This window comes from Danio rerio, chromosome 12, assembly GCF_052040795.2.
Source record: "Danio rerio strain M-AB ecotype USA chromosome 12, GRCz13ab, whole genome shotgun sequence".
In the NCBI taxonomy this organism is placed as follows: Eukaryota; Metazoa; Chordata; class Actinopteri; order Cypriniformes; family Danionidae; genus Danio; species Danio rerio.
Window position 1 is genome coordinate 16,155,943 of NC_141032.1, and position 13,705 is coordinate 16,169,647.

Consider the following 13,705-nt stretch of genomic DNA (forward strand, 5'->3'; position numbering starts at 1 on the left):
CTGGCTCTGAAAACCTCATTTTCAACGTTCAATTCAGAATGTGATAAAACCAGATCCAGCCACTAAAATGCATCATTATTTTTGTTTTAGACAACATATCATGCACTGTTAAACATGTTAAAGCAAGTTGCAAGTGAAAATCTATGTCTATGACTGAGTTTGCATTACTGCTTATTTTGACCTCTGCTGGCTCTGAAAAGCTCATTTTCAACGTTCAATTCAGAATGTGATAAAACCAGATCCAGCCACTAAAAAGCATTTTCTTTTTGTTTTAGACAACATTTCATGCACTGTTAATTATGTTTAAGAAAGTTGCAAGTGAAAATCTATGTCTCTGACTAAGTTTGCATTACTGCTTATTTTGACCTCTGCTGGCTGAGTAAAGCTCATTTTCAACGTCCAATACAGAATGTGATAAAACCAGATCCAGCTACTAAAATGCATCATTCTTTTTGTTTTAGACAACATTTCATGCACTGTTGAACATGTTAAAGCAAGTTGCAAGTGAAAATCTATGTCTATGACTGAGTTTGCATTACTGCTTATTTTGACCTCTGCTGGCTCTGAAAACCTCATTTTCAACGTTCAATTCAGAATGTGATAAAACCAGATCCAGCCACTAAAATGCATCATTCTTTTTGTTTTAGACAACATTTCATGCACTGTTAAACATGTTAAAGCAAGTTGCAAGTGAAAATCTATGTCTATGACTGAGTTTGCATTACTGCTTATTTTGATCTTTGCTGGCTCTGAAAAGCTCATTTTCAAAGTTTAATTCAGAATGTGATAAAACCAGTTCCAGCCACTAAAAAGCATTTTCTTTTTGTTTTAGACAACATTTCATGCACTGTTAAACATGTTAAAGCAAGTTGCAAGTGAAAATCTATGTCTCTGACTGAGTTTGCATTACTGCTTATTTTGACCTCTGCTGGCTCTGAAAAGCTCATTTTCAACGTTCAATTCAGAATGTGATAAAACCAGTTCCAGCCACTAAAAAGCATTTTCTTTTTGTTTTAGACAACATTTCATGCACTGTTAAACATGTTAAAGCAAGTTGCAAGTGAAAATCTATGTCTATGACTGAGTTTGCATTACTGCTTATTTTGACCTTTGCTGGCTCTGAAAACCTCATTTTCAACGTTCAATTCAGAATGTGATAAAACCAGATCCAGCCACTAAAATGCATCATTATTTTTGTTTTAGACAACATATCATGCACTGTTAAACATGTTAAAGCAAGTTGCAAGTGAAAATCTATGTCTATGACTGAGTTTGCATTACTGCTTACACTGTAAAAAATTCCTGTAAATTTACGGTGAAAATAAACAGCAAAATACTGTTTTAATGTAAAAACAGCAAGTTGCGTTTTTTTACAATGCATCTTGGGAAGACTTGCTCACTTCAGTTTGAGTGGTTGAGCAACAACAGTAAGGGCACTGTAATTTAACGGTTTTATACCATATTTTTTTCTGTGTACACAAGACGCCATTTTGGATTATCTACATGAGGTAAGTTTGCAGCTCCATATGTGACTAACTATCTGTAAAGTACCTGTTAGTTTTTAAAATCACATGTAAACATCCAATAAACACACAACTGCAACAATGATTTGACTGTGTGAATTTGAAAAGCAAGATTAGCATAAGGACTCGGTAACGTTAGTCCTCACATCTCCTGGAGCCTGGATGGATATTTTACCTGAACTTTTAGGAACAGTGCAAATGTTGAACGTTATGATTTGTGGTTACATGAACTGGTACATTGCCCTGCATTTGATGACAGATTTGAACTGCGTGCCTCTGTTTGAAACTCCAAGGTACTTACAAGAAAGGATAATTGGATAATTTGGATATTTTCGACGAGGTAAGAAGCTATATCTGTAAACGTACTATCTTTAAATTACTTATTAAATTTAAATATCATGCCATAAACATCCAATCAACACATAACCAAAGCACCTGTTTATTTAATTGCAGGATCCGACCGTGTGAATGTCTTGAGAAGAGAAAGGGGGTAACTTTAGCCTAATTTAGCAAGCTAACGATAGCTGGAGGACTCATTTTCACATCACACACAGGTAAGAATGTTAAACCTAGATTTTACATGAACTTTGAGTGAAGATCGTACAGAATCTTCTTTTTTTCATGTGGTTACATGTGTAACTTGCATATTTAGTCCAATTTATTACAGATACACCTTTTCATTTGCAACTCCAGTGCTTCTAAAAATAACATTTTAAGATCGAGTGAGACCTTTGTTATTTTTACGTTATTGCAGTTGGTTTATATAGAAATTGACTAGAGTTATGATCAGATTTTATGCTTGGTAACGTTACCTAAAGTAGCAGAGCTTTTAATCTTTTTTTGTGAGTAAGGAGTAACTGCTATTATAATGAAAATTCTTTACAATTCATTTTTGACCAATAGATGTCTGCCACCACTGCTAATCTTGAAAAGATGGGTAACCTGCCTGTGACTCCTCATTTGATTCTGCCTGGTAAGTATTTTGTGATTAAGATAGGGAAAAAATCTAATTTGTGTCCCGCTATAGACTTTGCTGGTTTGTATTTGACAAAATAGATTCATTCATTTTTACTTCATTAAAGCAAAGTCTCATTTAGTTAGAAATGTATGTATTTGTTTTGATCTGATACCCAAAGAAATAAACTTGCCTTTTAGAAGCCTAGTTATCCTTTAGTATTACTATTGACATACTATTGTCAATGTTTTAACACATGCTTAAGACATTCTGTCACTTTTCATTATCTTTGAATCTCAGATTACCTGGTTTGATTTCATGTAGTTGCTTATTATAGTTATTTAAGTATTTATTTTAATTTTGAAAAATTATATTGTATGGCTTTATCACGTCTTGCATAATTTTATCATGGCCCTTTCTACACCAAGCCTTTCAAAACAAATGATAAATCACAGAATTAATCTCCAGAATAATTCCTAAATAATACTTTAATCAACCAATTTATTAAAGGTTCAGATGATACTTTGGGCCAGTGGATAAAACAATGGATGATCAGCATGGAAGGCAGAGTAATCTGTGAGGGTGAGCATGCACACTGGAATTCCTTCAAAGGTAATATGTTTGCACTTACATATTTTTAGTTTAATTTAGCATGAGGACTTCATGGAATAGAATATTGTTATGTCCAACTTGTCATATGTGTGTTTGTGTGTATACACTACAAGTGAAAAGATTGGAATCAGAAAATATATATATATATATATATATATATATATATATATATATATATATATATATATATATATATATATATATATATATATATATATATATATGTTATATACATTATATTATATAATAAGCTTCTTGTGCTCACAAAGGCTAAACAATACTGTAATAGAAACAAGGACAAATACAGCAAAAACTGTGATATAGTGAAATGTCAGTTAAATAGTATATATTTATCATAAACTAATTAAATCATGTACTGGTATTTTATTGTATTTAGTTTAAAATGTGATTCTTGTATTTTAAAGTTAAATTTTGATCATCATTAAAAATACTAGTCCTCAGTGTCACATAATTCTCATGGTGCTTAATATAACCATCTGCTAAGAATAAACATTTATTGTTGTTGTCATAACTTTGTGAAACAATACAATACACATTATTCATTCATTTTCTTTTCGGCTTAGTCCCTTTATTATTCCAGGGTTGCCACAGCTTAATGAACCGCCAACTTATCCAGCACATGTTTTATGCAGTGGATGCCCTTCCAGCTGCAATCCATCTCTGGGAAACATCCATACACACCCATTCACACACATACACTACGAACAATATAGCCTACCCAATTCACCTGTACCACATCTTTAGACTTGTGAGGGAATCCAGAGCACCAGGAAGAAACCCACGCGAACACGGGGAGAACATGCAAACTCCGCACAGAAATGCAACTGACCTAGCCAAGTCTCGAACCAGTGACCTTCTTGCTGTGAGGTGACAGCACTACCTACTGCGCCACCACGTCAGTACACATTATACAATACTATTTCAAAGTACCATTGAAAATTAATTACTTTTACTCATCAAACTAAATTGTTCAAGCATGAAAGTAAATTAGACAACGCGGTGGCTCAGTAGGTAGTGCTGTCACCTCACAGCAAGAAGGTTGCTGGTTCAAGCCTCGACTGGGTCAGCATTTCCATGTGGAGTTTGCATGTTCTCCTTGTGTTCGCGTGGGCTTCCTCCGGGTGCTCCGGTTTTCCCCACAGTCCAAAGACATGCGATACAGGTGAATTGGGTAAGCTAAATTGTCTGTAGTGAATGAGTGTGAATGAGAGTGTATGGGTGTTTCCCAGTGATGGGTTGCAGCTGGAAGGGCATCCGCTGCGTAAGACATATGATGGATAAGTTGGTGGTTCATTCTGCTGTGGCGACCCCAGATTAATAAAGGGAAAAAGCCAAAAAGAAAATGAATGAAGGAATGAATAAAAGTAAATTAATTTTTTTATAATGCAAAAAAGATTTTAAAATAAAATGTACTTATTTTTTTTTTATCAAACAATCGTAAAAGAATGTATCAGTTTCCAAAATACTTTGAAGCTTTTTTTTTTTTAGCACTGATCATTATAAGAATCAATATTAGTGGTTTTGTACCAATAATATAATGATTTCTTAAGAATCATGTGACACTAAATTAAATGTGAAACTAAGTTCAATAAGAAAAAAAATAAAAATTGAAAAATTTGAATTATTTAAATTGTGTAGTAACTAGGGATGTAACAAAATTGTAAATACCGTCATACCGCAATAGTAATTTTTCTCAATATTACCGTAGGCGCATGACTCAATAAAACTATATTTCTGAGAAAAGTTTGCTCAGGCGAATGAAGCGAACAGGAGGTAGCGGGAACTACAATTCCCATCAGCCCAGGCGTGGCCATCATCCTTTGCGGTCTGTTGTCGCTACAAATCCAGTAATGCGGAAATGGAGTGTGCTGCTAGTAGCGAGGAAGAAAAAGAGCTGGAAATGATCGAACCTAAAGTGGGTTTCAAATTGGATGTTTGAAAGCATTTCGATTTCTCTCTAAAAAGATACAAGAAAGGAGAAAAGGTGACAGACAAAAAAACAGTATGCAGGCACTGCCAGACTGTTGTGAAATATAAGTCGGGGAATACGACTAATAACAGTCATGGGGACTGCAGAACACAGCACACTTGTTAGACTGATGCAGACATTGACTTGTACCGCAAAGAGACCTCTATCTCACTCATGGCTTGTCCTCTCAAGTGGGGGAAAGACAATGCACAACGTTACCCACTGCGGTCAACCTTGGCTTAATCATATCTCTCTGTCCCAGAAACCTCAGTCCCAAATGAGAGGGGTTATTCTGTTGCAGGGGACATGCCCAGAGATCCCAGCTTTTACCAGATTTTAGTTATATGATCATTTTCCTTAAAACCCATCTCTATCTAAGTGAGTGAGTGATTAAATGTTGAATGTGATGAGTTTTCAACAATACTAAATTGAAACTTTTTTTTTTATATATATATATAGTTTAATAGTTTTTTGTTATTAAAATTTAAAAATTGAAGTTCTGTTTCGAAAACTTACAGATAGATGGCTAATTTGTATGTCATTGATATGTTCAGTGCTAAGGTAAATAAACACTTTTGGGACTTTTTTCGAGTCTTTTAATTAGTTTTGTTTTTCCTGTAAATTATTCAATAAGTATGCCATTCATACCGAGGTATTATCTTACAGTGAAATTCTGATACTGTTACATCCCTAGTAGTAACACTTTAAAATTCAACATTTTTACTTTATTTTTGATCAAATAAATGCAGCCTTTGTGAGCAGAATAGCCTTTTTAAACATGACCTCTAAAAAATCTGTCCTTCAGATTAATATTTTGAATAGAATGCTTTACAATTATATATTTGTACATAAACATTAGATTAGTCAAAGCCAAAATTGGAGCTAATAAACTTAGTACACGCCAGTGAATATTTTGAATATTTTGATGAAAAAAAAAATACATCTTTAATAATAAACAGGAAAAAAATATTACTCTGTTTAATAAAACTGTTTTGTTTAAATGCACCAATATATATTTGTCTATATTCACTGAGGAATTTATACAAATATACATTTTTTAAAGGGGCTGTTCATTTATGCTGAACACTATATGTGGTGTGTGTGTGTGTGTGTGTGCGTGCGTGCGTGGTCAAAATTATTAGCCTCCTTGATTTTTTTTTTCTTTTTTCAATATTTACATATTTATGTTTAACAGAGCAAAGACTATTTCATAGAATTTCTGATAATATTATTTCTTCTGGAGAATTTTTTTCTGATTTTTAGCTAGAATAAAAGTAGTTTTTACTTTAAAAAAAAAACATATTTAGGTCAATATTATTAGTCCCATAAAGCAAAACATATTTTTGATTGTTTACAGAACAAACCATCATTATACAATGACTTTAATTAACCTAATTAACCTAGTTAGGCCTTTATATGTCACCTTAAGCTAAACACTAGTATTTTAAGAAAATATAGGCAATTATTATCTGCTGTCATCATGGAAAAGATAAAAGAAATCAGTTATTAGTTTTTACAAATTAGTTATTAAAACTATGTTCAAAAATGTTGAACAAATCTTCTCTTTGTTAAACAGAAATTGGGAAAAAAATATATATATTATATTATATACAGTTGAAGTCTGAATTATTTGCCCCCTGTTTATTTTTTTCCCCTATTTCTGTTTAACGGAGATAATTTCTTCAACACATTTCTAATCATAATAGTTTTAATAACTCATTTCTAATAACTGATTTATTTTCTCTTTGTCATGATGACAGTAAATAATATTTGACGAGATATACTTCAAGACACTTCTATACAGCTTAAAGTGACATTTAAAGGCTTTACTGGGTTAATTAGGTTAACTAGGCTGATTAGGGTAATCAGCAAGTCATTATATAGCAATGGTTTGTTTTGTAGACTATCTAAACATTATATAGCTTAAAGGGGCTAGTAATTTTGACCTTAAAATCAATATTTAAAAAAATTAAAACTATTTTTATTCTAGTCAAAATAAAACAAGACTTTTTCCTGAAAAAAAAAAATTATCAGATACTGTGAGCATTTCCTTGCTCTGTTAAACATCATTAGGAAAATAACTTCAACTGCAAAATAGGGACTTTAACTATGTACACACACGTCACTGGTGTTGTTCAAAAATCAAACATTTTAACATTTGAATGCCCTTTTCATGTCTTTAATCTTCATCATATAATAATAACCTTTTTTCAGGGAAAACCATTTTAGTGCTGCAAAAATGCATGTGCTTTTTCACAAATATTTTATTTCAGAACAGAAAATCACTTTTGCAGATAGTTTATTTATTTTTGTAAGTCATACAGTTTTAAATACCTTGTTCACAGAAAATCTTTTATTCTTATTATTCAGATGCTTTGCTGGCATAAATCCAGAGAGGGGAACCAAGGCTGTGAGAGGAAATGTGATGTCAAAAAAAACTGGCAAGACAGTTCAGAAGAAGACCATGACTGAAAACCCCAAGGTTTCAAACCTTTTAAAGACACTAATGGACTTTGAATGGGACTTTATTTAAAATGCAGCTAACTTGCACCCCCCTACTTTTGCAACACAGAGGACTTTTTTTCTTTATTAGCAGAAGCTCATTTTGGGGCTATAAATTTTTATATTTTATATCCAAGACTAAATTGTAAAGTGGCTATTTATTAATTTTTTATATGACATTCGGTAAGTTGCTTCTTGTTGTACAATGCTGAATACAATAATAACATTTCTGGAGAACTTACAATTTTTGCCTGTTCTTTGGCTTAATATTTTCACAAACACAATGCAGATTTTATTTTGTGTTGTTTGAAAATAAAAATGTGAAATATAACTTGGATTTATTTCTCTTTTTGAATCATTTTAATCTGAAATAATATGGTTAAATATGGATTGTAATTTAACAGCTTTATGCTTCTAAATAACAGATGCATGCTGTAGATAAAATGTAAAAAAGGTAGGGCACTGTATTTTTACATTAGAATAACAGTGGTATGCTGTATCTTACAAAACAGTATCATGCTGTTAATTTAAAATGGCAGGGCACTGTATTTTTACAGTTCCATAACAGTAGATTACTGTGGCTAAAAAAACTGTATCATGCTGTTAATTTAAAACGGTAGGGCACTGTATTTTTACAGTTCCACAACAGTAGAATACTGTTGCTAACAAAAACAGTATCATGCTGGTAATTTAAAAAACGGTAGGGCACCATATTTTTACAGTATGATAATGGCAACCACAGCTGCCAGTAGATTACCGTTTTTTTACAGGGAAATTTTTTACAGTGTATTTTGACCTCTGCTGGCTCTGAAAAGCTCATTTTCAACGTTCAATTCAGAATGTGATAAAACCAGTTCCAGCCACTAAAAAGCATTTTCTTTTTGTTTTAGACAACATTTCATGCACTGTTAAATATGTTTAAGAAAGTTTCAAGTGAAAATCTATGTCTCTGACTGAGTTTGCATTACTGCTTATTTTGACCTCTGCTGGCTCTGAAAAGCTCATTTTCAACGTTCAATTCAGAATGTGATAAAACCAGATCCAGCCACTAAAATGCATCATTCTTTTTGTTTTAGACAACATTTCATGCACTGTTAAACATGTTAAAGCAAGTTGCAAGTGAAAATCTATGTCTATGACTGAGTTTGCATTACTGCTTATTTTGACCTCTGCTGGCTCTGAAAAGCTCATTTTCAACGTTCAATTCAGAATGTGATAAAACCAGTTCCAGCCACTAAAAAGCATTTTCTTTTTGTTTTAGACAACATTTCATGCACTGTTAAACATGTTAAAGCAAGTTGCAAGTGAAAATCTATGTCTCTGACTGAGTTTGCATTACTGCTTATTTTGACCTCTGCTGGCTGAGTAAAGCTCATTTTCAACGTCCAATACAGATTGTGATAAAACCAGATCCAGCTACTAAAATGCATCATTCTTTTTGTATTAGACAACATTTCATGCACTGTTAAACATGTTAAAGCAAGTTGCAAGTGAAAATCCATGTCTATGACTGGGTTTGCATTACTGCTTATTTTGACCTTTGCTGGCTCTGAAAACCTCATTTTCAACGTTCAATTCAGAATGTGATAAAACCAGATCCAGCCACTAAAATGCATCATTCTTTTTGTTTTAGACAACATATCATGCACTGTTAAACATGTTAAAGCAAGTTGCAAGTGAAAATCTATGTCTATGACTGAGTTTGCATTACTGCTTATTTTGACCTCTGCTGGCTCTGAAAAGCTTATTTTCAACGTTCAATTCAGAATGTGATAAAACCAGTTCCAGCCACTAAAAAGCATTTTCTTTTTGTTTTAGACAACATTTCATGCACCGTTAAACATGTTAAAGCAAGTTGCAAGTGAAAATCTATGTCTCTGACTGAGTTTGCATTACTGCTTATTTTGACCTCTGCTGGCTCTGAAAAGCTCATTTTCAACGTTCAATTCAGAATGTGATAAAACCAGATCCAGCCACTAAAAAGCATTTTCTTTTTGTTTTAGACAACATTTCATGCACTGTTAAATATATTTAGGAAAGTTGCAAGTGAAAATCTATGTCTCTGACTGAGTTTGCATTACTGCTTATTTTGACCACTGCTGGCTGAGTAAAGCTCATTTTCAACGTCCAATACAGAATGTGATAAAACCAGATCCAGCTACTAAAATGCATCATTCTTTTTGTTTTAGACAACATTTCATGCACTGTTGAACATGTTAAAGCAAGTTGCAAGTGAAAATCTATGTCTATGACTGAGTTTGCATTACTGCTTATTTTGACCTTTGCTGGCTCTGAAAAGCTCATTTTCAACGTTCAATTCAGAATGTGATAAAACCAGTTCCAGCCACTAAAAAGCATTTTCTTTTTGTTTTAGACAACATTTCATGCACTGTTAAATATGTTTAAGAAAGTTGCAAGTGAAAATCTATGTCTCTGACTGAGTTTGCATTACTGCTTATTTTGACCTCTGCTGGCTCTGAAAAGCTAATTTTCAACGTTCAATTCAGAATTTGATAAAACCAGTTCCAGCCACTAAAAAGCATTTTCTTTTTGTTTTAGACAACATTTCATGCACTGTTAAATATGTTTAAGAAAGTTGCAAGTGAAAATCTATGTCTCTGACTGAGTTTGCATTACTGCTTATTTTGACCTCTGCTGGCTCTGAAAAGCTCATTTTCAACGTTCAATTCAGAATGTGATAAAAACCAGTTCCAGCCACTAAAAAGCATTTTCTTTTTGTTTTAGACAACATTTCATGCACTGTTAAACATGTTAAAGCAAGTTGCAAGTGAAAATCTATGTCTATGACTGAGTTTGCATTACTGCTTATTTTGACCTCTGCTGGCTCTGAAAAGCTCATTTTCAACGTTCAATTCAGAATGTGATAAAACCAGTTCCAGCCACTAAAAAGCATTTTCTTTTTGTTTTAGACAACATTTCATGCACTGTTAAATATGTTTAGGAAAGTTGCAAGTGAAAATCTATGTCTCTGACTGAGTTTGCATTACTGCTTATTTTGACCTCTGCTGGCTGAGTAAAGCTCATTTTCAACGTCCAATACAGAATGTGATAAAACCAGATCCAGCTACTAAAATGCATCATTCTTTTTGTTTTAGACAACATATCATGCACTGTTAAACATGTTAAAGCAAGTTGCAAGTGAAAATCTATGTCTATGACTGAGTTTGCATTACTGCTTATTTTGACCTCTGCTGGCTCTGAAAACCTCATTTTCAACGTTCAATTCAGAATGTGATAAAACCAGATCCAGCCACTAAAATGCATCATTCTTTTTGTTTTAGACAACATTTCATGCACTGTTAAACATGTTAAAGCAAGTTGCAAGTGAAAATCTATGTCTATGACTGAGTTTGCATTACTGCTTATTTTGACCTTTGCTGGCTCTGAAAAGCTCATTTTCAACGTTCAATTCAGAATGTGATAAAACCAGTTCCAGCCACTAAAAAGCATTTTCTTTTTGTTTTAGACAACATTTCATGCACTGTTAAACATGTTAAAGCAAGTTGCAAGTGAAAATCTATGTCTCTGACTAAGTTTGCATTACTGCTTATTTTGACCTCTGCTGGCTGAGTAAAGCTCATTTTCAACGTCCAATACAGAATGTGATAAAACCAGATCCAGCCACTAAAATGCATCATTCTTTTTGTTTTAGACAACATATCATGCACTGTTAAACATGTTAAAGCAAGTTGCAAGTGAAAATCTATGTCTATGACTGAGTTTGCATTACTGCTTATTTTGACCTCTGCTGGCTCTGAAAAGCTTATTTTCAACGTTCAATTCAGAATGTGATAAAACCAGTTCCAGCCACTAAAAAGCATTTTCTTTTTGTTTTAGACAACATTTCATGCACTGTTAAACATGTTAAAGCAAGTTGCAAGTGAAAATCTATGTCTATGACTGAGTTTGCATTACTGCTTATTTTGACCTTTGCTGGCTCTGAAAAGCTAATTTTCAACGTTCAATTCAGAATGTGATAAAACCAGTTCCAGCCACTAAAAAGCATTTTCTTTTTGTTTTAGACAACATTTCATGCACTGTTAAACATGTTAAAGCAAGTTGCAAGTGAAAATCTATGTCTATGACTGAGTTTGCATTACTGCTTATTTTGACCTCTGCTGGCTCTGAAAAGCTCATTTTCAACGTTCAATTCAGAATGTGATAAAACCAGTTCCAGCCACTAAAAAGCATTTTCTTTTTGTTTTAGACAACATTTCATGCACTGTTAAACATGTTAAAGCAAGTTGCAAGTGAAAATCTATGTCTATGACTGAGTTTGCATTACTGCTTATTTTGACCTCTGCTGGCTCTGAAAAGCTCATTTTCAACGTTCAATTCAGAATGTGATAAAACCAGATCCAGCCACTAAAATGCATCATTCTTTTTGTTTTAGACAACATTTCATGCACTGTTAAACATGTTAAAGCAAGTTGCAAGTGAAAATCTATGTCTATGACTGAGTTTGCATTACTGCTTATTTTGACCTCTGCTGGCTCTGAAAAGCTCATTTTCAACGTTCAATTCAGAATGTGATAAAACCAGTTCCAGCCACTAAAAAGCATTTTCTTTTTGTTTTAGACAACATATCATGCACTGTTAAACATGTTAAAGCAAGTTGCAAGTGAAAATCTATGTCTCTGACTGAGTTTGCATTACTGCTTATTTTGACCTCTGCTGGCTCTGAAAAGCTCATTTTCAACGTTCAATTCAGAATGTGATAAAACCAGATCCAGCCACTAAAAAGCATTTTCTTTTTGTTTTAGACAACATTTCATGCACTGTTAAATATGTTTAGGAAAGTTGCAAGTGAAAATCTATGTCTCTGACTGAGTTTGCATTACTGCTTATTTTGACCTCTGCTGGCTGAGTAAAGCTCATTTTCAACGTCCAATACAGAATGTGATAAAACCAGATCCAGCTACTAAAATGCATCATTCTTTTTGTTTTAGACAACATATCATGCACTGTTAAACATGTTAAAGCAAGTTGCAAGTGAAAATCTATGTCTATGACTGAGTTTGCATTACTGCTTATTTTGACCTCTGCTGGCTCTGAAAACCTCATTTTCAACGTTCAATTCAGAATGTGATAAAACCAGATCCAGCCACTAAAATGCATCATTCTTTTTGTTTTAGACAACATTTCATGCACTGTTAAACATGTTAAAGCAAGTTGCAAGTGAAAATCTATGTCTATGACTGAGTTTGCATTACTGCTTATTTTGATCTTTGCTGGCTCTGAAAAGCTCATTTTCAAAGTTTAATTCAGAATGTGATAAAACCAGTTCCAGCCACTAAAAAGCATTTTCTTTTTGTTTTAGACAACATTTCATGCACTGTTAAACATGTTAAAGCAAGTTGCAAGTGAAAATCTATGTCTATGACTGAGTTTGCATTACTGCTTATTTTGACCTCTGCTGGCTCTGAAAAGCTCATTTTCAACGTTCAATTCAGAATGTGATAAAACCAGTTCCAGCCACTAAAAAGCATTTTCTTTTTGTTTTAGACAACATTTCATGCACTGTTAAACATGTTAAAGCAAGTTGCAAGTGAAAATCTATGTCTATGACTGAGTTTGCATTACTGCTTATTTTGACCTTTGCTGGCTCTGAAAACCTCATTTTCAACGTTCAATTCAGAATGTGATAAAACCAGATCCAGCCACTAAAATGCATCATTATTTTTGTTTTAGACAACATTTCATGCACTGTTAAACATGTTAAAGCAAGTTGCAAGTGAAAATCTATGTCTATGACTGAGTTTGCATTACTGCTTATTTTGACCTTTGCTGGCTCTGAAAAGCTAATTTTCAACGTTCAATTCAGAATGTGATAAAACCAGTTCCAGCCACTAAAAAGCATTTTCTTTTTGTTTTAGACAACATTTCATGCACTGTTAAACATGTTAAAGCAAGTTGCAAGTGAAAATCTATGTCTATGACTGAGTTTGCATTACTGCTTATTTTGACCTCTGCTGGCTCTGAAAAGCTCATTTTCAACGTTCAATTCAGAATGTGATAAAACCAGTTCCAGCCACTAAAAAGCATTTTCTTTTTGTTTTAGACAACATTTCATGCACTGTTAAACATGTTAAAGCAAGTTGC

At 33.2% G+C, this 13,705-nt stretch overlaps 1 long non-coding RNA gene across 1 annotated transcript; it reads left to right on the plus strand.

Moving 5' to 3' along the window:
- Positions 1 to 1,776: 1,776 nt before the first annotated feature.
- LOC147841335 (uncharacterized) lies at positions 1,777 to 8,371 on the plus strand. The gene is made up of 5 exons (XR_015503979.1): positions 1,777 to 1,863; positions 1,977 to 2,077; positions 2,427 to 2,496; positions 2,989 to 3,090; positions 7,451 to 8,371. It is a non-coding gene; the product is annotated as an uncharacterized LOC147841335 (long non-coding RNA).
- The last annotated feature ends 5,334 nt before the right edge of the window (positions 8,372 to 13,705 follow it).